Below are 22,605 nucleotides of genomic sequence, written 5' to 3' on the forward strand. Positions count from 1 at the left end.
CCTGAGCTACCATAGTAAACAAAGATTTATTTATGTAATATCCTGTTTAGAACCTTAAAAAGGGAAAGGTTTGAATAACTATTATATGGTGGTAGCTTTCTCCTTTTCCTCTTTTCTCCACTCCTCCTCCTCCTTCTCCTTCTTTTTCTTCTGTCCATCCTTCCCTCCTTTCCTTTTTCCCTCCTCTTCCCCTTCTTCATCTTCTTGTACTTTCTTCTGCTTCTCCTTCTCTTTCAGTTTATCTGTTTCTCCTAGCCTACAGGGAAATCTGGGATTCTGTGTAGGACAGTGGAGGTGGTGAGTGGGGCATCCTATACTCAGGGAAAAGAGTAGGTGGAAAATGGGAACTTTGAATTAAGAAAAGAATTGCTAGCATCCTGGTTTTCAGCTAAATTATTCAATATTGGGCTTATTTCCAGAAATAAGTGAATTCTTTATGAATGTCTGCCTGTTCTTTCTAGTAAGTCAATGTACTTACTAGAAAGTACATAGAATACTACTTGTATTCTCAGTTATGAGCCTTACCATCTTGAATCTCAGTCATATCCATATGCTAAAATTGTGCTAGGTGACAGGGATCCAAAAATGAATGGTCCATGATCTCTGCACCAAAGAAATTCATTGTCTATAGTGGCAAATAAAAATAACTTGAGCCATATTATTGAGCTAAGTGGTAATTGTTAAACTTTTTGAATTTAACTAATTTAAACTAATTTAACAAATTTAAACTAATTTTGCATTCTTACAGAAAATTATGAAGAAATTGAAGCACGTCAATAATACATTGTTTAAATAAACTCATCCAAGATCATACAGCTATAGGATGTTACTCAAGACTTGAACCTGCACAGTTTGTGATGGCTCCTGAAGTTCTGAAGAATGACAGAGGAAGAAGGACCTGAGACCAATGACAGCTTCTGAGGGGAAATCTTGTTTCAGCTTAGTCTTGAAGAATGCACCGTAGACTCTGCATCCCTGGTGGACAAGACAGGTGAGGACATTTCATATACAAGAAGGGGAAGGAAAGAGATTGTGAAAAAAAGATCATTACTGCAACCCTTGATATCTAATATGTCAAGTCCTCTTTATTTGTTCTTTGTTCCTTTGGGTAATTATCTATATATACGTGTTGATATCAACTTGTTTTAATCAGATGATTGATCAAGGAAACATAATTTTTATTAACCTTAGAAATAGACTCCTGCATGAGCACTTGATATGAAAGCAGTAGCATTACATAATGTGAAGGAAGGTGCTGGGGCAAATGAGTATCTGTATGGGGAAAAAATTAAATTAGACCCTGTGTTGGGTGTTGTGGTGCTCTTTTCAGTTCTCTGCTTCTGGATGGTAACACTAATTCTTCCAGCTGGAGTATAGCTTGTTGACAGGTCACAGCTGAATCAAACCACTTTGCAGAAATTGCCCTTGGCCTAAAGGAGCTGCCTTGCCAAAGGCTGTGGTCCCTCCCTGAAGGCAGCTCACATCCAAAGACTGGCTGATGTGGGGATACAAATTCTATCAATTTGAGACAAAATGAAAGCGCCATCCCAGCTCTCATGGGATCTGCTAAGGCATCTGTCGAGGCCTCTGCTGCATATGCTTTACCATTCAAGTTTCTCCTCTGCCCAAATCGGTCTTCCTTACTTTCTTTCAGGTACTGTTCCTATGTCCATTATCCAATAAACCACATGTTTACAAATCACCATCTCCGAGACTGTTTCCCAGGGAGGTCTACCTAAGATCACGAACTTACACCATACCCCACAATCAGCTCCAGGTAAGTTAAAACGAAAGTACAGAAAGACAGAAATAATTTGTACAAAGTTATACATCTGAATAATGATACAGTTGAGATTTAAACCTGAGAAGTCTGGCTCCAGAGTCCCTGCTCTTAACCCCTAATAACCTACCTAAGGCTGCATAGAAAGTTATGGATGAATTACACAGCATATTATGGAGCAAATTAAGCAAGGCACAAAAAATACAAACCATATGATTTCACCTCCATGAAGCACAAAACCAGGCAACGTAAGTTGCATTGTTTAGGAATGCATACACAGAAAGTAAAGATAAAAAGAAAGGCAAAGGAATGACTATGGAAAAAACCAGGAGGTGATTACTCAAAGGGAACAGGAAGAGGTGAAATAGGGAAGATGGTTCTGAGAATTTTGGTAACGTGTTATTTCTTTATCTGAGTGATGGTTACACATATGAACATTTATCATTTATATGTGTTTCACATTTATAATAATGGTTTTAAACTTTCTTTTCTTTTTTTGAGATGGAGTCTTACTCTTGTTGCCCAGGCTAGAGTGCAATGGAGTGATCACTGCTCACTGCAACCTCCACCCCCCGAGTTCAAGCGATTCTCCTGCCTCAGCCTCCCAAGTAACTGGGATTAGCGGTGCCAGCCACCATGCCTGGTTAATTTTTGTATTTTTATTAGAGACAGGGTTTCACCATGTTGGCCAGGCTGGTCTTGAACTCCTGACCTCAGGTGATCCATCCGCCTTTGCCTCCCAAAGTGCTGGGATTACAGGCATGAACCACTGCGCCCAGACAGATATGTGTTCTTTTCACTTTTTTTGTGTGTGTATGTGACATATCTCTCACTTAAAAAAAAAATGGAACAAAGAAATCCATGGTGAGAGGTAAGATGACTGCAGGAGAGAACCCTGTGAAAGATGTGCTAAGTGTCAGAGTCACAGGGCTCTGTGTTAGAGAGGGTTTTACTCCTTTTCAGCCTTCACCATAAAATTTTCCAGAAGTCTTCACAAGTAGTGAAGGTTCCTGGTGGTCCAGAGAGGTGTTGCTTCTGAACTCTTTCACTGTGGATTCATAGGGAGCTGAACTTCTCATCTCCTGGTGGATCTTTGAGGCCCATGTTTTAATTTGCCTGCATAGCTTTCTCTCCTGCATGGCATTAGGCATCTCAGAGGCAACATTCCAAAACAAAAGTCATCAGCAGCAGGACGAGCCTTTAAAATTCTTTCTTTTTCTTCCTGGGATTCAGTTCATACAGCATGAGATGATAAGGCACCCTTGTAACATAATCACACACGAAATTACCACAAGATCTGAGTACTGTGAAAGGTCTGATTACCTTGCAGGCACCACTTCCCTCCAGGACAGCTCCCTCTCATCCTTTGCTCCTATGTCATTTGATAGGCAAAGCTTTAGGGATAAAGATCTGATAATGGGGTTAAAAGGGGCAAACCAGTAGAAGTCCTGAGCAAAGGGGATTTGGGGTAGCAGAAAACAGTAGGGTGAGTGGTATGAGGTTCCTTAGCTAACTTTAAGGAGATGACCACTGGATGAACCAAAAGTGATCTGTGACATTGCAACCATATGAGAAATGTGTGCCCAAGGCAACGACTAAAGTTCAGAGACCGTTCTGGACTCCCAAGTCATTCCCATCTTATGTCTTTGTAATTCTTTCCAGATATTTGTCATACTAAGATTTAGGCCATGTATTACAAGGGTTGATCTGTTCCCTGTCATCCTCAACAGGAACACAGTTCTGGAGGTTCCACATACATTCAGTTTACTGACTCTATAAGCACATGTTAAGCATTAAGTATCAGAATAGGGTCCTGGAACCCACAGATAAGACATTTCTTTCTATTAAGGAGCTCACAGTGTGGCTGAGGAGGCGACAGGTCATCTGACAAGGAGAGTGCCAGGCCCTTCTCAGTGATAGCCCATGTCTTAAAGAGTGTATCTGTGAGTTAAAATACATAATTATAAAAGAGAAAAATGAGATGAAGGAGGATTAGACTTGGAGGAAGAATTTTGGAGAAAAATTCTAGGAGAAATAGTTGAAGATCTGAGTTTTGAAAATAAGTAGTTATTATTGTTACTTTGAATGTCTTGCTGAAAAAATGTTTTCTTTTAATTTGTATTTTTCTTCTCACAGCTTTTATAGTGTTAAGCTTTGAATCCACTAAGTGTATAAGGAATTAGGGAAGGACATTTGGAGAATGTGCTGGAGTACAGTTTTCCGGATGGGACATGTAAGCATACACATGTAAGCATTTATTTCTTTCAAATATGACTTCTTGGTCAATTAATGGAATAACACTTTATTTAAAGTCCTTTTATGATAACATAAACAATGGAGCCTGATTAGGAAAAATGAAGAATTATACTCTTTCCTATCTTGATTCTTCAATGGATTCTTGAAAAATCGTAAGATGAGGTAAACTCACTATTTGATGCTTTAGAAACCTAGCCAACTCTGCAGGCATTTATCACGACATTTCAATTGTTTGGTTTTATGAAAGTCATTTCTTCCATTATTATTGCAAAGAATAAACTTGTATTTGTTTACTGAAGAATTTTTAAAGAGTTGGAATTTTAGCAGCAGGAAATTCATTTCTCAACTTGCAGTTATCGCGTAAGAGGCATCAAATTGCTCATGAATTAATAGGCTAACGGCCCTTATCATTTCTGGGTGGGACACTTACACAGTTAATGCTGGAGAAAGCTGAATACCAGGTGTTGCTCATCAGGTGTCTTGGGATATGTTGCTGAGGGTCTGAGATTTACATAGAATTTATAGAAAGCAATGCCACTGAGTTAAGTAGAAGGACTCCAGATCCTAGAACAACGCTGTGGAGTCAGAAGGCTGTGCTGACAGTGTCTACTGTGCTGAACCTTTAGCTATTACTTCTTTCTCACATGCACTGAGTCAGAAAATGCTGTTTCATGAGCCATAGCTACTTGTCAGGCCACTGACTCAACAAACTGAAATGTTAGCCAAGTGAAATATTGCATAATTCTGGCTGCTCACGCATAGCACAATCTGTAGCCTCAGAACTGCCAGTCTTAGTGCACTAAGAGGAGCTGAGATGAAGCAAAAGAAGAAACAGTCTGACCTTAACTGTAAAGGACAACAGGATGCCAGCACACTAGGGTCATCCATGCTCCTTTCCTCTTTCATTGAATTGGCAGGCCCATGACTAATTTATGCAAATATGACATGGAAAATAATTTCTTGAAGAGAGCTCCTTTGTGCCAAATATTTCTGGTTTTCTTTTGGCCTGTCTTATGGGTGATATTAGCTTATTTTGGAGTCAAACTTCCAATTTTGCTGCAAGACAGGGCCAAGAAATATTTATTTCACAAAGAGGCCAAGGTCTGAGATACAAGACTAAGACTGAGTGAGGCCCCAGAGCAGGATGACAGTAGAAGATGGTTTCACTGACATTCCATCCCTTTTTTCTCCCCACCCCCAATTGCAGAATGGCCAGTGTTCACTGAAGGAATAGTAATTGCCATCTAAACCTGAGAACAGTGGTGCTTGGTACTTGAGGGATGACTCATTTAAATTTATTCAAGTTCCCACTGGAAAACCTCTCTCTTCTCAGCTAACAGGATATGAATACCAACTCCCTAAGTTCATTAAGATATTAGAAGGAACTTTCATTATCAGAACATAAAGTATCCAGAAAAGTTATTCTGCAATAGGAGAATGATAGTCCCTTGGTTCTACAGGAGCACACTGCTGGTCAACAAGTGTTTCCAGGCGTTACTTACAGTCCCTCTGAGTTCTACCTGTGATGTGGTCTAAGCATACTGCTCCTCCACCTGCATTGTCCTGTACTGGGTGACTCTATTTTTTTCTTCTAGATTTTAGTCATTTTGTTTTTCTCCATCTAGGTAGCTCTGTTGGCAGAGAATGTTTGTCCTAGAGTTTGTTCTCAATGGACTCCTTGGGGAAGGTGGACACAAGCCATGGCTCTAGAAAAGAAGTATATTAAAGATTTGAGTATTTATTCCTCCTGGGCTAGACATCCCTTCCCATGTCTGGGACTGTGATAGCATTCTACATCCAAGTAGGAATTCCTAGTAACTAGCTCTGAGTCCACTTTTATTGCTGCCAATCCATGTCTACTGGAAACACTGAGTTCTGAGCAATGACTAATGTCTGCATGCCCTGGTGAACTGATAATCCTAAGTGAAGGTGGAGAGAAATAGCACTTTATAAATGGAAGGGACACAAAAAAATAAATCTACCCCATCTCCCTCAATTTCCCTATGAATAAAGAGATGTTCAGAAAAGTTACTCATTCACAGTTGCTTGTTGCTGGTAGCCAAGTCCTTGATTTCCACTTCTAGGCACTGTTAGTTAAACTATGATGCCTATTACGGTAACATTATGAAAAGGGTTGCAACAAAATGTACTCAGTTCAACAAATAGTTATTGATTCTCTCCTATGTACAACTATAGTTTATCATATGCTAGCCACAGACCTCAGTGCTGGGATACCCACAAAGTCTTTGCTCTCCTGGAGTTTACATTTAAATGGAAGATAGATTACAAGAAAACCACGATTTGTATCATGGTTATGGCCTTTAGTTGTTACACTATGCAATGAGAGGATTTGCACCGTAAATGGCTGGCTGCACGTTGCTCTACAAATGTAGTGAACATGTTATCTTCTGTCTTCTGTGGCATTAAGAATTTAAAACATTTCTGCTCTATGAGTGCATGCTTAGGACAAGGTGTCCTGTTCTCTGGTTCTAAAGATGTGGTCACAATAATCATAGCATGTGGCTGGGTGGGCTGTTTAGAAGGCATGCTAAAAAGGCATGCAACAAGCAACTGGAGGAATGGAGACAGAAAGCCAAAGAAGAAAGTTATCCAAAACAAATATGGAAAAATTTGTTTTACAATATTTTAGATTATAATATTTTTCTTGCTAAGAAGTACAGTAAGTCAGAGTTTTCTGTAAATATTTTTGTATAAAAATTAATTACCTCATGAAATAGAAAATAAAGAAGGAATTGAGGGGAGCACTGAAGAGACCCCAACCACATGGCCATTGGAAGGTGGGTTCTCTGTGGAGAGGCCTCACCATAACTCTGGTGAAACAGACCTCAGACTATGTGCCTTTTTTGCTTTTGATTTCCAGGTTTTATTTATTTATTTATTTATTTATTCATTTATTTATTTATTTATTTATTTATTTTGTAAAACCAGCATTCTACTGACTGGATTACAGCCTAGAATTCTGGCATTCTGAAGTTTTAAAATATTATCAATACCACTATATATAAATCAAATTGTCTGAATTTTTCCAGACAGCAACTGTGTCTACAACAGTGACTTGATAATTTAGAAAAAAGTAACTTTTCAAAGCAAAATTATCTATGTATTCCACATATACTATGCTGAATATTTTTTCCTCCAGAGACAAGGCCTAGTCCTTGCCCTAGAGTAGCTTATATCCAGATGGAGAGACAAGATGAGACAGATGCTCCTGGTCAGCCATTCTAGATTAGTAGGAAATCAGACTAAAGGCCACAGTAAGTCCAGAGCCTTAGTTTCCAATGACAAATATGTAAACAATTTATAAAATATAACTCATTACACTGATGTGAATGATTATAATATTCATATTGATGTCTAGATTACACACTTTTGAGAAGTCACAATCAGGATTCTATTCAAGTTAATTAGAATATGTGATTAAAACATCTATGTTGAACACCTACCACGTGCCACATAGTAGGTGCTCAATATAAATGCTTGTTTGCTGTTTACTTAGATAGATCCCATGGGGGCTCGAATTTCATGATGCTTTATAGCAGGGACCCCAATTCCTGGGGCAGGACTGGTCTGTGACTCATTAGGAACCAGGCTGCAAAGCAGGAGGTGAGTGGCAGGTGAACAAGAGAAGCTTCATCTGTGTTTACTGCTACTCCCTATTGCTTGCACTACTATCTGAGCTCCACTTTTCGTCAGATCAGCTGTGGCATTAGATTCTCATAGGTGCAGGAACCCTATTGTGAACTGTGCTTGGGAGGGATCTAGTTTGCACTCTCCTTATGAGAACCTAATGCCTGGTGATCTGTTACTGTCTTCCATCATCTTCAGATGGGACTGTGTAGTTCAGGAAAACAAGCCCAGAGCTCCTACTGACTCTACATTTTGGTGAGTTGTATAGTTATTTTATTATATATTACAATGTAATAATAATAGAAATAAAGTGCATAATAAATGTAATGTGCTTGAATCACCCCAACCTATTCCCCCGACTCCTCATTGTGCAAAAATTATCTTCCACAAAACTGGTCTCTGGTGCCAAAATGGTTGGGGACCATTGCAATAGCACTCAAGACAAGCAAAGTGCCTGGAGCCAAGGATGTGAGTCACCAGAACTAGGTAGAAGAACCACTCTGAGAAAGAAACCACTAGCACAGGAAAGCAAAAATGACTTCCTCTTGTACACTTGCCTTAAGCATTTCTGTTGGAATTTTCCTTTCCATTTCTTTCTCTTTTCTATTTTATTTTTAAATTTTAAAGCCAATTTCATGATTTGCATATAAAGAATGTCAGCTGCTTTATTAGGGGTGTTCCACTGGGCATTTATAGAGGGGCCGGGCAGTCCGTGTTCTTAGAATAAACATACTTTATAGTGGCTTTTCTTTATCTGGCCCAGCAGGCTGGCTCTTTCCTTGGGAATGATGTTGGGCATGTGATTGTTCCATCTTCAGATCCTGTATCAACCCAAACATGCCCTTGCACCTTGCAGTTTTCAAAACCAAAGGCATGGTTCCCAAACTAGCTACTTTCAAAATCCATTTTAATAAAGGTTCTTCAGGGAGCTGATGATACCAATCTACAATATAACTGCACAGGGAGAAGGGGGCCCATTGTCTCACTTCCGTGCCTTAGCAGATTTGCAAAAGATAATTTCTCAGAGCCTGAATTTCCTATGACATATAGGCAAACAGTTTGTAAAATCTAACTCATTACACTAATGTAGATGATTATATGCATATTGATGTCTAGATTAGATTACTAACTTTTGAGATTATAACAGAGAAAATGTTACAAAGAAGGTGAAAATACAAAAACATATTAAGATTCTGCTTTAAGCTACTCATGTGCTGGCTTTTTATGTGGTTCTATTTATTTGGTTTTTAATACAGTTTTTTAAGAAAAGAGTATTAGTTATATTTGTTAGATAAAACAATGAGGACTCAGTTATTTAAGAGTCACACAGCAGAAGGGTTGGGATTCTACTTATAAATCATTTAACTTTATAGCTGTGCTCTTTTAACTGGACCAGGTTGCTGCCCCACACAATAAATCACGCTATCAGAGAATCTCCTAGGTAACTGTTTCACTAAAAAGCAATTTCCCCAAACAAAGAAATGACAACAATTTTTGGTCAGGAGAGACATTCTGAAACTATACAAAAGTATAAAAGGATCACTTATCTTCTTAAAAAAATATTCTTCTGCCTATGATCCTTTTAGCAAATAGAAAACAACAATAGAACAATCCAGTGGAGATTTAAGAATTTAGTTTAGAACATTACATCTCTTTAGATTATAGTTTAGCAAAAATTGGTGGATTGTTGATTTAAGAAAAAGATTAAATTCCTGACAACTTACATAATAAAAACTAACACATATTGATATTTATTTTGTGGCTTGATGTTGGCTAAGGGTTTCACAACTATCTCAGTCTTTCTAGTTCCTGTCTGAGTCTGAAGTACTACTCTTCCCCTATTTTATAGATGAAGAGTAGGAGAATATTTCTCTGAGAGAAATACAGTGGAGGGATTCTAGTCCAGGAAGGGCTGCCTCAACTCCTGGCTGATGCTTTGCTGCCTGTCCATTGACTCAAAGACAGTAACAGAGGAATGCATATATGAAATTTATTACAAAAAAAATAGATTGGGCAAGGTTCATAAGGGTCAAGTTCACCTCTGACGAATGTCTGGTCTCTCTGATTTCCACCATTGCTTAAGTTATTCCAAAACATGCAACCTCATGTTAAGGTGAATAACTGTGAGACCAATGTTAAGTATAAGAACATTTTGTTTTCTTTCCAAGATTCTGAATTTAATTGACGTCATTGTAAAAAGGGAAATGAATTGTCTGTCTAGGTTTAGGGAACAAACCTCAGACTATCAAGAGTTCTTGAATTTTAATTGTGATTAGTGTCTAGAGCAATGGTCTTCATCCAAGCCTGGGATTACAAAGCAGAGTTGTACAAAACGGAAAGTTAAAGGCTTTTTTAGTAAAATAACTTTTCCCTTCCTCCCTTCTTTCCCTACTTCCTTCCTTCCTTCTTTTTCTTCCTTTTCTTTTTTTGCACGGTGACAGTATGTAAGACTATATATATCAGATAATTCCTTTCACTGCATTTAAAATTTTCATCTGGTAATTTAGTTTTGTTTCTGTGTGGTAAGAATGAGAGCTCTCAATTATTTAGCACAAATTGTGTGTGAGGTTCCATATGTAGGCTTGACAAGAGAACTTAATTCTTTGCCCTATTTTGAAGTAGGTACTCCTGGAATGATTTTTTAGGCTGAGAAAGGAGATGCAGAAAGGATAAATGTCCAAATCCACAAGGATGGTAAGTTTTGGAAACAAGTCTTTAATCCAGTGAAATTTAACTTTAGAGTATATTCTTAAGCACTTAAGCAAGATATAAGTTTTAAGCAGCTACTTTATAATTTCACTGAACCAGGTTTCCAGTCACATTATATGAGTGGAGATTAAGACCCATAACAACAATGGCAACACTTTCATAACAGCTCACCTGTGTTAACACACAAATCCTCACAACAACTTCAGGTAGGTAAGTACTCTTTTTATCTCAGTGTCATGGATTAGCAACCAAGTGCGGAGAAGTTAAGCAACTTGTCCAGGATCACATAGGAGCAGGTGGTAGAATTGAGATTTAAATCCCAGGCGTTCTGCTTCTCAAAGCCACACTCTTAACCACAGTTCTACTCTGTCCCTCTGAGTTATAAATTTAATTAGTATGACATAAATATATGTGCAGCTCTTTTAAAGATTTACTATGCATATTTTAAAAGTTGTTACAACATAAGCATTTTAGGCTTTTATTAGTTCTCCAACTTTAACATTTATGATTTTGTTTTTATCTTGTAAAGTTTTAATTTATAACAAAAAATGGATGTATACTGTCCCATATATTTTATTTATTTATTTGAGTTGGAGTCTCCCCCTATGGCTTAGGTTGGAGTGCAGTGGCAATCTTGGCTCACTGCAACCTCCACATCCTGGATTCAAGTGATTCTCTTACCACAGCCTCCTGAGTAGTTAGGATTACAGGCTCCCACTACCATGCCCAGCTATTTTTTTTTGTATTTTTAGTAAAGACAAGGTTTTACCATGTGGGCCAGGTTGGTCTTGAATTCCTGACCTCAAATGATCCACTTGCCTCGGCCTCCCAAAGTACTGGGATTACAGGTGTGAGCCACTGCACCAGGCCCCATATGTCTTAATCACATAAAGAGGCAGATTTTCCAAACACCAATGAAACCTCTAACAACATACTCTGCAGTTTATAGATCTTTCCATACCTGGAATTTAATTTGCACATGAATACTGTTTCTTCAAAGCATTCAGAATGTGCAAACAAGACTTCTTGGAAAAGTAAGGCATGTGGTATGCACAGTCCTGAGCTTCATGGCAGGAGGGCAAGGGGAACACTAAATCACTTGGGCCCAGGAGAAAGAAACTCTTGTCCTGTCTGTCCTTTTCCAGAGCAGGGATCTTAACACTTCTAAGAGAAAGGCCATTGGCAACTTCTAGTTATCAGAAATGTTGGTCTGCTAATGAAAATGAACATATTTGATTTTGGACAAGTTAATGTGAGATATCTATTATTTTCCTAATGAGATGTCATATTGGTAGTTGGATATATTCAAGTCTGGAGTCAGTTGCTGCCAAGTAGATAGATAGATAAATAGACAGATACACACATACATACAGAGAAAATATTAACAGGAAAACACTGCTGGTAGGTCAGGATTTGTGTTGAGACAGACAGAACTGAGTTCTGTCTTTCAAGCTGTTACTTACACCCAGTGTCACTTAGGCCAAGGTTTCAACTGCAGTTACTTCAACAGTGAAATGAGGTTTCATTCAACAGATACATATTGAATGCCTGCAATGTTCTAAGCACTTTCTAGGTACTGCATAGAGCAGTGAAAAATGCAGAATCAGAATTGTCTATCTCTTCTGGCCTATATCCTTTATTTCTTAGTTGAAGATAATGAAGGCCAAATCACATAATCAAATGACAGAATATGTTTCTGGAGACACCACCAGGCACGTCAGACCTGTCTGTTTTTGGCTTGTGATGTCCACATACGACACCCGTAAATAGGTGAGCTTAGCCTGCCAAGAAATGCACTCATCATGTGTCATCTACAGATTTCCTCAAGACTAGAACATTTGTGAGAAATGGCCGAAGGCTTTCCCTGTGGAGTTGAACATGAAATTGAACATAGACATTTTGAATATTTCTAGTGATTTGTGGATCCAGTTTCCGCAGAGCACTATGTTCTCTAAGGCCACAGTCACTAAGCGAGGTTCCATAGCAGGTATAAAATCTTACTGGGTGACTGTGTCATGCTGTGCTTACAGCACTGTATGTTAGGAGAAAAGAGAGGAAAACCTATTACTGAAATCCATGTTATTTTACATGATATTTTAATTATTTATTTTTAAAACACGTCTCCTTCTAGAATGTGAAACTCTATGAGGGTCTGAGAATATGTCTACTGCTGCCAAATTTGTAACCCCATCATCTAGTATAGAGTGGTACACAATAAACATTTGCTGTGCGAATGTATTCTGCTTTATTCCAGAGGCTTGCCAATTCTCAATCTCATGCTAGGCTGATTTAGAATCTGGCTTTTCACTATCAGCTATATGAGCATGGTAAGTCACTTAAATGCTCTAATCCTTGTTTGTCCACTCCATTCTACTACCCCACTGAAAAATGAGAATATACTAGATTCTGCTGTTGCCCATCCCTATCCCCTTTTCCAGACCAGTGCACCCACCCTGGAGCTACCAGAGGTGCTGGCTGACAATGGCTGATAATGGCTGACAGTTGTCCCTTTGCCAGGAGAAATGTCCTTGTCTGAAGAAATGTCCTTGCATCTCACCTCCTTCCCTGATAGCTCACTGGCAATAAGTAGCCAACATCTGTGATGGGGAGTAATAATGCCTAGTACAGAGTTGTTAGAATGCAACAATTTAACATACATGAAAATGCCTATAGTGCTAAAGTAAATGTTGGAATTAAAAAATAAAAATAAAAAGAACAGACCAGGCACAGTGGCACATGCCTATATCCAGACATTTTTGGAGGCCAAGGCAAAAGGATCACTTGAGCCAGTAGTTCAACACCAGCTTGTACTAAACAGGGTGACTCCTGTCTCTACCAAAAACAAAAAAATTACTCAGGTGTGGTGACACGTGTCCATAGTCCTAGCTACCTGGGAGGCTGAGGTGAAAGAATTCCTTGAGCCCAATAAGTCAAGGCTACAGTGAGCTATTATTGGCCACTGCACTCCTGAGCAACAGAGTGAGACCCTGTCTGAAAACAAACAAACAAACAAACAAACAAACAAACAAAAAAACTAAGAAAATTATAGCCCACTGCTAACCTATAAAGTTAGACTCATGATGTCAAAGAAGATAGCCAGAAAGAATTCTGGTGAAATGAATTGCATATCCAATTTAGAATGCCAGTGTTTGTGTTCTCACATGTGGAACAAGCTTTTTACATCATCAGAAAAAATGCTGTCTAATGGCTGTGCCAGTAACGTGTGAGATAAGAGGATACTGTCCTCCATGTCAGGCTGTCTTTCATAGCAACTTCCTGGAAAGTCACAAACATTTATATCTTCAAATAAGTAGAATCTTTGGCATGGCTCATTGCTGCTCTTTATCCATGGGAAGCTGATTTGAGATTTGGTTTGACTTAGGTTCCAAATAAGCAACTAAGAGTAATTCTCTCTGTAAATGATAATGACCATAGTTGCACTCTTTGTTGAATGCCGCTGTATATTGATTACATACACTCATTATATCAGTTAATCCTTCAAGGAAGTTATAATTATCCCAACTTCACACACAAGGAAACATGGAGTCCACCATTAAATAATTGACTGAGGTCACACCACTGGTAAGTGTGTCAGACTCTGGGTTGGAAGCTGGGTTTTTCTGACCATACAGTCTATGCTCTTGCCACCATTTTCTTTAGAGCTGAATTAGGACTGCATGTGGAAAGGTGCATGTCTGTATTTATATTTTACGTGTTCACTCTTTGTTTCCCCTCACACAACTTGCACAATTAACTTATATTCTTCTTTCCCTCCCTTCAACTATGTGATTTTCTTCATTTATTTGGTTGTTAACCTCTTAGTGAGATTGCTAAAGCTGGGAGAAACAGTCACCGATGGGCCTCTCTTTAGGCTGCTCACATGACTCTCTTAATTTCCGTAGAGTGTGATATTTCCATGTTGACTGAGGACACTGAGATGTTTCTGACGTAGAGTAGCCGAAACACTGTACTAAATGTTTTTGCCTATACTGCCTTGTTCAGTTCTCAAAACAGCCCTGGGAAGTAGTAATTACTAGCCCCAAATTATATATGAGAACCTTGGGGAGAAGAAAGATTCACTAACTTGGTCAAAGTCACACGATGGGCAGCAGATCTAGAAATTTTTTTCTAAAGCACTTAACTCCAAACTCTATGCTCTTTTTATTGCACATCGCTGCATATTGCCTAAATACCTGAAAGCATCATTTCCATTTTCCCATTACTGGTCTCTTTTAAGAATAATAATTTCAGTTCTGTTATTTTATGATGATCTAGTGGTAACACAAAGAGGAAAGGAAACTATTGTCTTAGAGAAAATGCGATACTGAAAGTCTGAAGAGCAGATTACCTTATAGATGTTTTGGTTTCTAAAGAGAAAACATGAAGTCATTGAACCATGAAAAAAACTGACTAAAATCTAAAATATTGTTTTGAGTATTAATGTTCTAGAAAAACGACAGTGGTTTGTGGCAATTTCCTCCTTTAACACAGTAACTATGGAAGGATGAGAATACTTAAAATTAGACCCTGGCCTAATCACCCGAAGACAGAAGAGAAGTGAACAATAGGTATGAACTGTTTTGAGCACAGATATTTACAAAGACTACTAAAGGGAATTCTAAAGGAGGATTGTCGTTTACTGGTGAATCAGAACAGAGGAATTGAGTGGTGCAATTATTTTATATAATGTGAGAATGGATAACATGAGAAATCATCCTTAATACTCATATCTTACACAGACTGGGGAAGAAAATCTTCCCCACCCTGAATACAGGATTTCACAATATTTCAATGTTACTGTGAGTACATAGGTAAAAGGTAGAAAGAAGATGTGGGTAATGACAGGTTTGGCAAACTTGTGGCTGCTCTGCCAAATATAATCACAAGATACCAATAGTGGGATCAAGTTAACCTGAGTTGAGGAAGTTAAGTAAAAATGTTATTGCTAAACAGAAGTAGCTCAAGTCTCCCATGAAATATTCTGGCATTACCTCCCTTTTCAAAAATGCTCTCCAAAACTGGTTATTATTTGGGGCATGTTGATCATTTTTCCCTTTAAAGATGATGCTCAAACATTATGGTGCCTGCTTATGTTAATCTATTCTGAAAACATATTTTGGGAACAATAATGAATGGCTTATAAAAATTTTCCCTAGAGCCACATAAATTATATTCTTAACAGTTGCTCAAAATTCAAGATACTGATGATGATTATTTGCTTGTTAAAGTGTATCTAATCTGAAGACTCATTCAGCTAAACTTTACTAGATAGATTGTAATCTTTTCCTTTTTTAAGGTCACTTTTTTTTTTTTTTTTCCTAAGCCTGGTCAAGGTACCCTGAGTTAAGGAGTGAAACGTCAAAATGACACACAATTAAGCTGCCCTAATTAGGGTAGCTCAAATAAATACCAAATTTGGACTGAACATAGAAATTATTGAAAACTTTCTTGGTAATGCTTGGTTATCCTTTAGAATTTCATATTCAAGCTTAGTTTTGTAACAGCTCATACATCTCAAATATATTTTTTTTAAATATAAGCACATATTCCTATCAGAAATTTGAATTTAAATTCTAAAATGTAAAAATTTCACATTTTTTGAGAGCGATGACACAGGCAAAGCATATCAGGGCCTTATCATAGCTACACTTTGAGAAACCTCAACGTTTTGTGGGTGTTTGACTGAGGAGCTTTAAAGGACTTACTATTTACTCTTTTATGACATACTCCTCAAATGAGACCAACACTGTTGAGGTTCCATTTGCAAATTCATCACCAAGACAGCTGTAGAAAGAGATGAGAATGAGTGTTACCTCACCCACTAGTTTAGTAGATCAAGAATCTGATGTCCATGAGTGGCTTTCTCAAGTGGTTTAATCTAAGCAGGACTTCAGAAAATTGAGTTCTGAGCAAGCAGCAGAGCCAGACACTTGGAAAGTGCTTAAGGAAAGAAGAAATTATGTAAAATAAAGCAATATCCTTAATTATCAACCTTTAATATTGCAAGACAGAGTCAATTAACTGAGATTTATCTAGTCTGCTAAGCATGTGACAAGATGATTTTAATAATCAAGTTTTATAAATGGTTTACCATTTATAAACTTAACCATTAAAAAGTGGCCCATATCTTTCAGTGAAAGGGAAATAGAAGATCAAAAGATTAGTTTAGACTAGTTCATAGATAAAATTCCAAATTTTATGTCCGTTGCCTGGATAAAAACCCTCTAAAGAGGTCTTAACATATAGCTTAGTTCTTGTTCCACTAAAAATGTTGTCCTTTTTGACAGTTAGAACCTTTGTCCACTTTGTAAGTAGAAATCTCTTGCCCATAAAAACATGGCCAAATATTTATAACTATCAAGTTGTAGTTATATTTTAGATTTAAAATACACAGCATTTGCCCAAGTTAAAAATGGAGAATAGAATCTATAATGCAGGATTTGGAAGAGATACTTGTAAAGACACCTATAGTTCTCAAATCCTAGGTATGACACTAAGTAATTGTATTAGTTTTCCCACTGCTGATAAAGACATACTTGAGACTGGGTAATTTACAAAAGAAGAGGTTTAATTGGACTTACAGTTCCATGTGACTGGGGAGGCGCCACAATCATGGTGGAAGGCAAGGAGGAGCAAGTCACATCTTATGTAATGGCAGCAGGCAAAGACAGAGCTTGTGCAGACAAACTCCCGTCTTTGAAAACCATCAGATCTCGTGAGACTCATTCACTATCAGGGGAACAGCACAGGAAAGGCCCAACCCATAATCCAATCACCTCCCACCAAGTCCCTCCCACTACCCCTGGGAATTATGGGAGCTAGACTTCAAGATGAGATCTGGGTGGGGCCAAAGCTAAACCATATCAGTAATTTGGTAATTTCTGTCTCTTACATACAATGGGGTTAATCTGATAAATTTATCCATTCTACAAAAGGAGAAAGGATCAGCAAAAGGGAGAAAAAACTGTCAATATTGACAATTATTTATTAGGGGTCTTAGTATTACAGAATCCAAATGCCATCGAACTTTAAAATAGTCTGAAAACAAAGTGGTTTAGATAAATCTTCCCCAAATAATTATTATTGAGAAGATTGCTGAACCTTGGATGATTATTATCTTTATAATTTCTTCATTATGCTGGTGTTTATACTGTGCAGTTTTCTTCTTATAATACTTCATGAACTAATGATGTAATATCAGATATGTATCATGGATAAATGAGAAAAGCTTATATGTTCTCAGTCCTCAAAAAGTCTTGGGAGTTCATGGAGTGGGGTTAAGAAGGCAGGTTCTGGAATTTGATATTAAAGTTTAAATCTTGCTCTGTCGTATATTCCTATGGGAACTTGAACAAGCTGCATAACCTCTTTGCCTCTGTGTATTCATTAGTAAATTGGGATAATATTAATACTGATCTCATAGGGTTGTTGAGAGGACTAAATGACTTAATACATGGCAAGCACTAAGGATAGTTGCTGGCACATAGAAAATACACTGTTAAATATTCTCTTTATAGCTGACCAGGATTCTCATTTAATAGATGAGAAAAGTGAAACCCATCCGTAGCAAATAACTTTTTATATTTCAGAGACTAGAGCTTTGTTTGTCATAGATGTAAATCCATATAATAAATCTTAATATAGTCTATATATTAAGCTCATTTTGAACTTTGAAAATAACTTTTTTTACATAAAAGAATGAATTCAGTTTGACTCACGTGGTTCAGTACAGAGTCATTCTAGGGCTGGCCTTATAAGTTATTTGAATATGTAACTGTCTATGTTGTGTCTTTAGGAGATCTGGGAATGCCCCATGTCAAAAATAATTTCCACCCACTGACTGATATCCGCAGTTTTCTTTAGTTTAAGAACTTGTTCCCTGTTGAAACACACATTTTTCTTTTTTTTCTTTTTTTTTAAATTGCATTTTAGGTTTTGGGGTACATGTGAAGAACATGCAAGATTGTTGCATAGGTACACACATGGCAGTGTGGTTTGCTGCCTTCCTTCCCCTCACCTGTATCTGTCATTTCTCCCCATGCTATCTCTTCCCACCTCCCCACCCCGCATCCCTCCCCCATTTCCCCCCAATGGACCCCAGTGTGTAGTGCTGCCCTCCCTGTGTCCGTGTGTTCTCATAGTTCAACACCCGCCTATGAATGAGAACATGTGGGAAACACACATTTTTCTATTAGAAATAACAATTTACATTTTTAAAAATCATTTATATAATTTTGTAAAGGACAATTCAAGAGACAGATTTTGATAAAGGGGAAAGGAGAAGAGAAAATGAGGATTTTGAACCTTACAAGTGAAGCATGGAATTGAAGTGGTTTGGAAACTTTGATAGCAGATTTCTCCACATTTTTCAATTTGTATAAATTTACAGGGTGTAAGTGTAATTTTGTTAGGTGCATTGATTATGTAGTGGTGAAATCAGGGCTTTTAGGGTATCCATCACCCAAATAACATATATTGTACCCATTCTCCACAATTTTTCTTGTAATTAACTTTCCACCTGAATATTCCTAAAGCAACATCTATCCTGGAATGAATGAGTCCGACTCTTTGCAGTGCAGTAAGACATAAGCTGGGCACAATAAAGGAGTCAGAGTCTGAAATGACACACTCTCTGTTCTGACAGAGTGTACAGTCTAGTAGAAGACAAAATAAATGCACATGTAACTACAATAAGTTGCTAAGCACAGCAGAGGCATGGAAGTGAGCAGAGGTCAATGGAAGATAATAGATCAGCACTTTTCCTCCTTACAAAGAAAGTACCTCCAATGGTATAGGAGAGAGCAGGAAGAAAACTGATAGCCCATGTAAGAGTGAAATTCCTTTCAAATCATCTATTTTTTTCTTGTTTATTTTAATGCAGCATAATATCAGTATTTTAATTGGCTTTACAATCTTGGAAATGGGTGCTCCAGGAAGATGCCATGTTGATCCTTTGGCGTCTGGTGTAAGCAAATATAATGCCTTGTAACCCTGAGAATAAGAGTGCTTAGTCTGGTGATTGTATGGAAGCATGCAACCTAACACCTACAACCCTTCCTGTGTTCATGTCTTCATTCATCACCCCCCATTGCCTATATAATTTCGTTAAAGGCTGTGACACATGTTCTGAAAGGAAGCAAGGATAGAGTGGCATATGCTTTCTTTTCCATACACCAATTACAACCTCCTAACATTCCAACACTGTTTGAATCAATAACTGGCAGGGAGAGAAAAGGATTGGGAAAAAAGTAAGTCCTTGTAGGAGGTGCATAGTGATCATAATCCTACAGGGGCCTTATCATTGTCAAGTGTGCCTGTAAGGGCCTGGCTTTCCCGTTTGAAACCCAATATTTTATTACATAAAGATTATCCAAGATTCAGGAATCTTCTCAATAATAATTGAGAAAGATTTATTTAAACATCTTTACTTTCAGGCTATTTTAAAGTTTCATAGTATTTGGATTCTGTAATACTAACACCACTAATAAGGCTTTTTTTTTTTTTTTTTTTTTTCTGTTCTGAGCAACATAAACAAGGAGATACTAGTCTTTAATCATTCTGGAAATAAATAAAGCCAAACTGAAGCATTCTCTACTTCCCTTCATTTTCCTTCCCACTTTTGAACTAGTTAGAGTTTTGTATGATAGTGTTCCAGTTGTTTGTTTGTGCAACAAGGGAAACATTATGATTTGTATAATTTCCAGGTGGAACTAATATTTTGTACTTCAATGCTTTTTTTGATATTTAACTTTATGAATGTCACTTGTTTAAAGTAATATTTATGTCACAAGTATTCTCAAATTCAGTATTTCAATCTTAAAAATTATTATAGTATTTTTCTTGTAAATGGAGTTTTGCTACAGCACTCAGGCTGGAGTACAGTGGTTACTCCAACGCACGATCCCATTATTGGTCAGCACAAGAGTTTTGACCTGCTTCATTTCCTTCTAGGCCTGGTTCACCCTTTCTTGGGCAAACTGGTGGTCCCCCTGCCTCTGGGAGGTCAACATATTGATGCCAAACTTAGTGTGGACACCCAATTAGCATAATGTACTACAGCCCATAACTCCTGGTCTCAAGCGATCTTCCCGCCTCAACCTCCCAAGTAGCTGGGATTACAGATGTGTGCCATCACACTCAACTAGATTTTTTTTTAAATTAAAAATGTCACTGGATGGCGTTAGCACATTTTAACAAGAATTTATTTGTACCCAACATAATACTTAGCACTTAATGGGCATTCAATAAACATTAATTCCATGGATGAATTAAAGAAATACAACAAAAGCAAATTAATCACAGAATCCCTTTTAAAAACATGAATGAAAGCACTGCTGTGATTATGTGGTAGGTAAACTCATGATATATTTTATTATTGGTGTATTTTGGTGAATTAATATTGTAAGATCAATTCATAACATCTTCAAAGAAGTGGTTCTCTAGAAATAATTGAGCTTTTTTGTCATTCTATAATTTCGGACAACTGTTACTAGAAAACATTTTCATTTGTGTCTGTTTGTGTGGTATAGCTCTTTAGGTTCTCTGAAGTCAAGCACAGAATCGAATAATGTTGTTGAGAGTGTTTCTTTTGGCCGAGACCTAGAATCGTCCACTTTTTTGCTAGAATGGCAGGTTAGAACTCCCAAGTTTTAATTTATTGGTTATGAATTATTGCATATTCTTAGTAAGAGGCTAGAACTCAAGAAAGTGTCACTGAAATTGTTCAGGGTGAATCTTATTCTTCTTATATTTCAGACAGGAGGGAACAAAGGTCTTGTCTTATCCCACACTTAATATTGTCTATAGATAAGAATTAGCTGAAATGTGTCTTGCTTACGGTTGTGTTTCTTTTTTGTGGATTAAATATCTATAGGCCATCCCTTAATTGTGGATCATCCAAAGGGTACATCACTGGATGTTTGCTTTTTAGTTCAGCTCCCTGCATATGTGTTCATGTACCATCATTGTGACCTTTTGATCGAGATGCTAATAAAAGAAAAAAAATCAAAATTGGATGGCCTCATAAAGGCTAGACAACGTTTCCAATGAAATTAGAGAAAAACATGTACTTAGGGAGCTATGCTTTTATGGCCTGGCTTTATTTTTTTCACTACAGGAAAGGAAAGCTAACTTCTAAGCCTATCTAGTCCAAGTTTACCTTAAAATATAAAATTTATTTCACAGGGTTCCTAGAAAATATGGAACCACCATAAGTTCTTTTATTTTCTGTTACTATCAAAATTGTTAGCACTTGTAATTTCAATTTACTATGTACAAATTATTAGTAGATTTTAAAAGACTGTCTTAATACCTAGAAGTTTAACTTGTAAGATGAAACCAGAACACTTTAGGGAAACTGCACGTTGCTCCCTGGCTTCATGTGATTCTGGGAAGTTGAATGAACAATCGTTTTCCTGAATTTAGTAGATTTAGGTTTAGATTGGACATGTCATGTGTGTGAAAGCAGATGTGGTTAATAGGGTGGTGAATAGAACAGAATTCTTCCCAGAAAGAGCTCCATTAGGTCATATTCAAAGGAGCTTTTCTTCTTGTGATACCATATTTGCCTTGACACAAAATTACACCTTTTTTTTCCTTCCTACCTTCTTCCAGAAACACAAGTAATTTTTATATGAAGAAAATGTTTACCAAAATTCTAAGATAAACCTTATATAGCTTTGCTCTATGTCATTTTATGGCTCCTGATAGCGAAGTTAACGAGAGAAGTTTCTTCAGTTGTGACTTATCCACAGCCAAACAATGCCTTATTATTCTTATTCTTGAGGCATCTGTGAGGGAAAATTCAATGAGGAAAGGGGATTTAAAGGGAGATTTTTACAAATCCTTGGGAAATTCCACACGTGGTCAAGGGGCTCATACCCATGACTCCTGAGGCATGTCAGTAAAAGACATTGCACAGGATTTTATGCTGAGTCACCTCTTGGGAATCTGAGATCTGAATGGAGCCTGCAGAAGGAAGTTGAGTGTCCTTGGTCACAGTTACCACCTGCTTGCTGAGCCAGAGGACTTCTGGAAGAGTTCCTTTATTCATGAGGTTTTTTATGTACTCACCATATACAAAGAAACACAGCCATAAGCGAGACACATTTCAGCTAATTCTTACCTATAAACAATATTAAGTATGGAATAAGACAAGATAAATCCTCACCATACGTGTGGATCTTAGGATCCAATTCAGACCCTGTTACACA

At 37.5% G+C, this 22,605-nt stretch overlaps 1 long non-coding RNA gene across 1 annotated transcript; it reads right to left on the minus strand.

Annotated features, from left to right (window-relative positions):
- Window positions 1–776: 776 nt before the first annotated feature.
- On the minus strand, window positions 777–17,064 carry LOC141583905 (uncharacterized). Its single transcript, XR_012516744.1, has 3 exons — window positions 16,975–17,064; window positions 6,356–6,607; window positions 777–975 (listed from the first exon to the last, which is right to left on the minus strand). It is a non-coding gene; the product is annotated as an uncharacterized LOC141583905 (long non-coding RNA).
- Between the last annotated feature and the right edge of the window lie 5,541 nt (window positions 17,065–22,605).

Source organism: Saimiri boliviensis, chromosome 3 (genome assembly GCF_048565385.1).
Source record: "Saimiri boliviensis isolate mSaiBol1 chromosome 3, mSaiBol1.pri, whole genome shotgun sequence".
Taxonomy (NCBI): Eukaryota; Metazoa; Chordata; class Mammalia; order Primates; family Cebidae; genus Saimiri; species Saimiri boliviensis.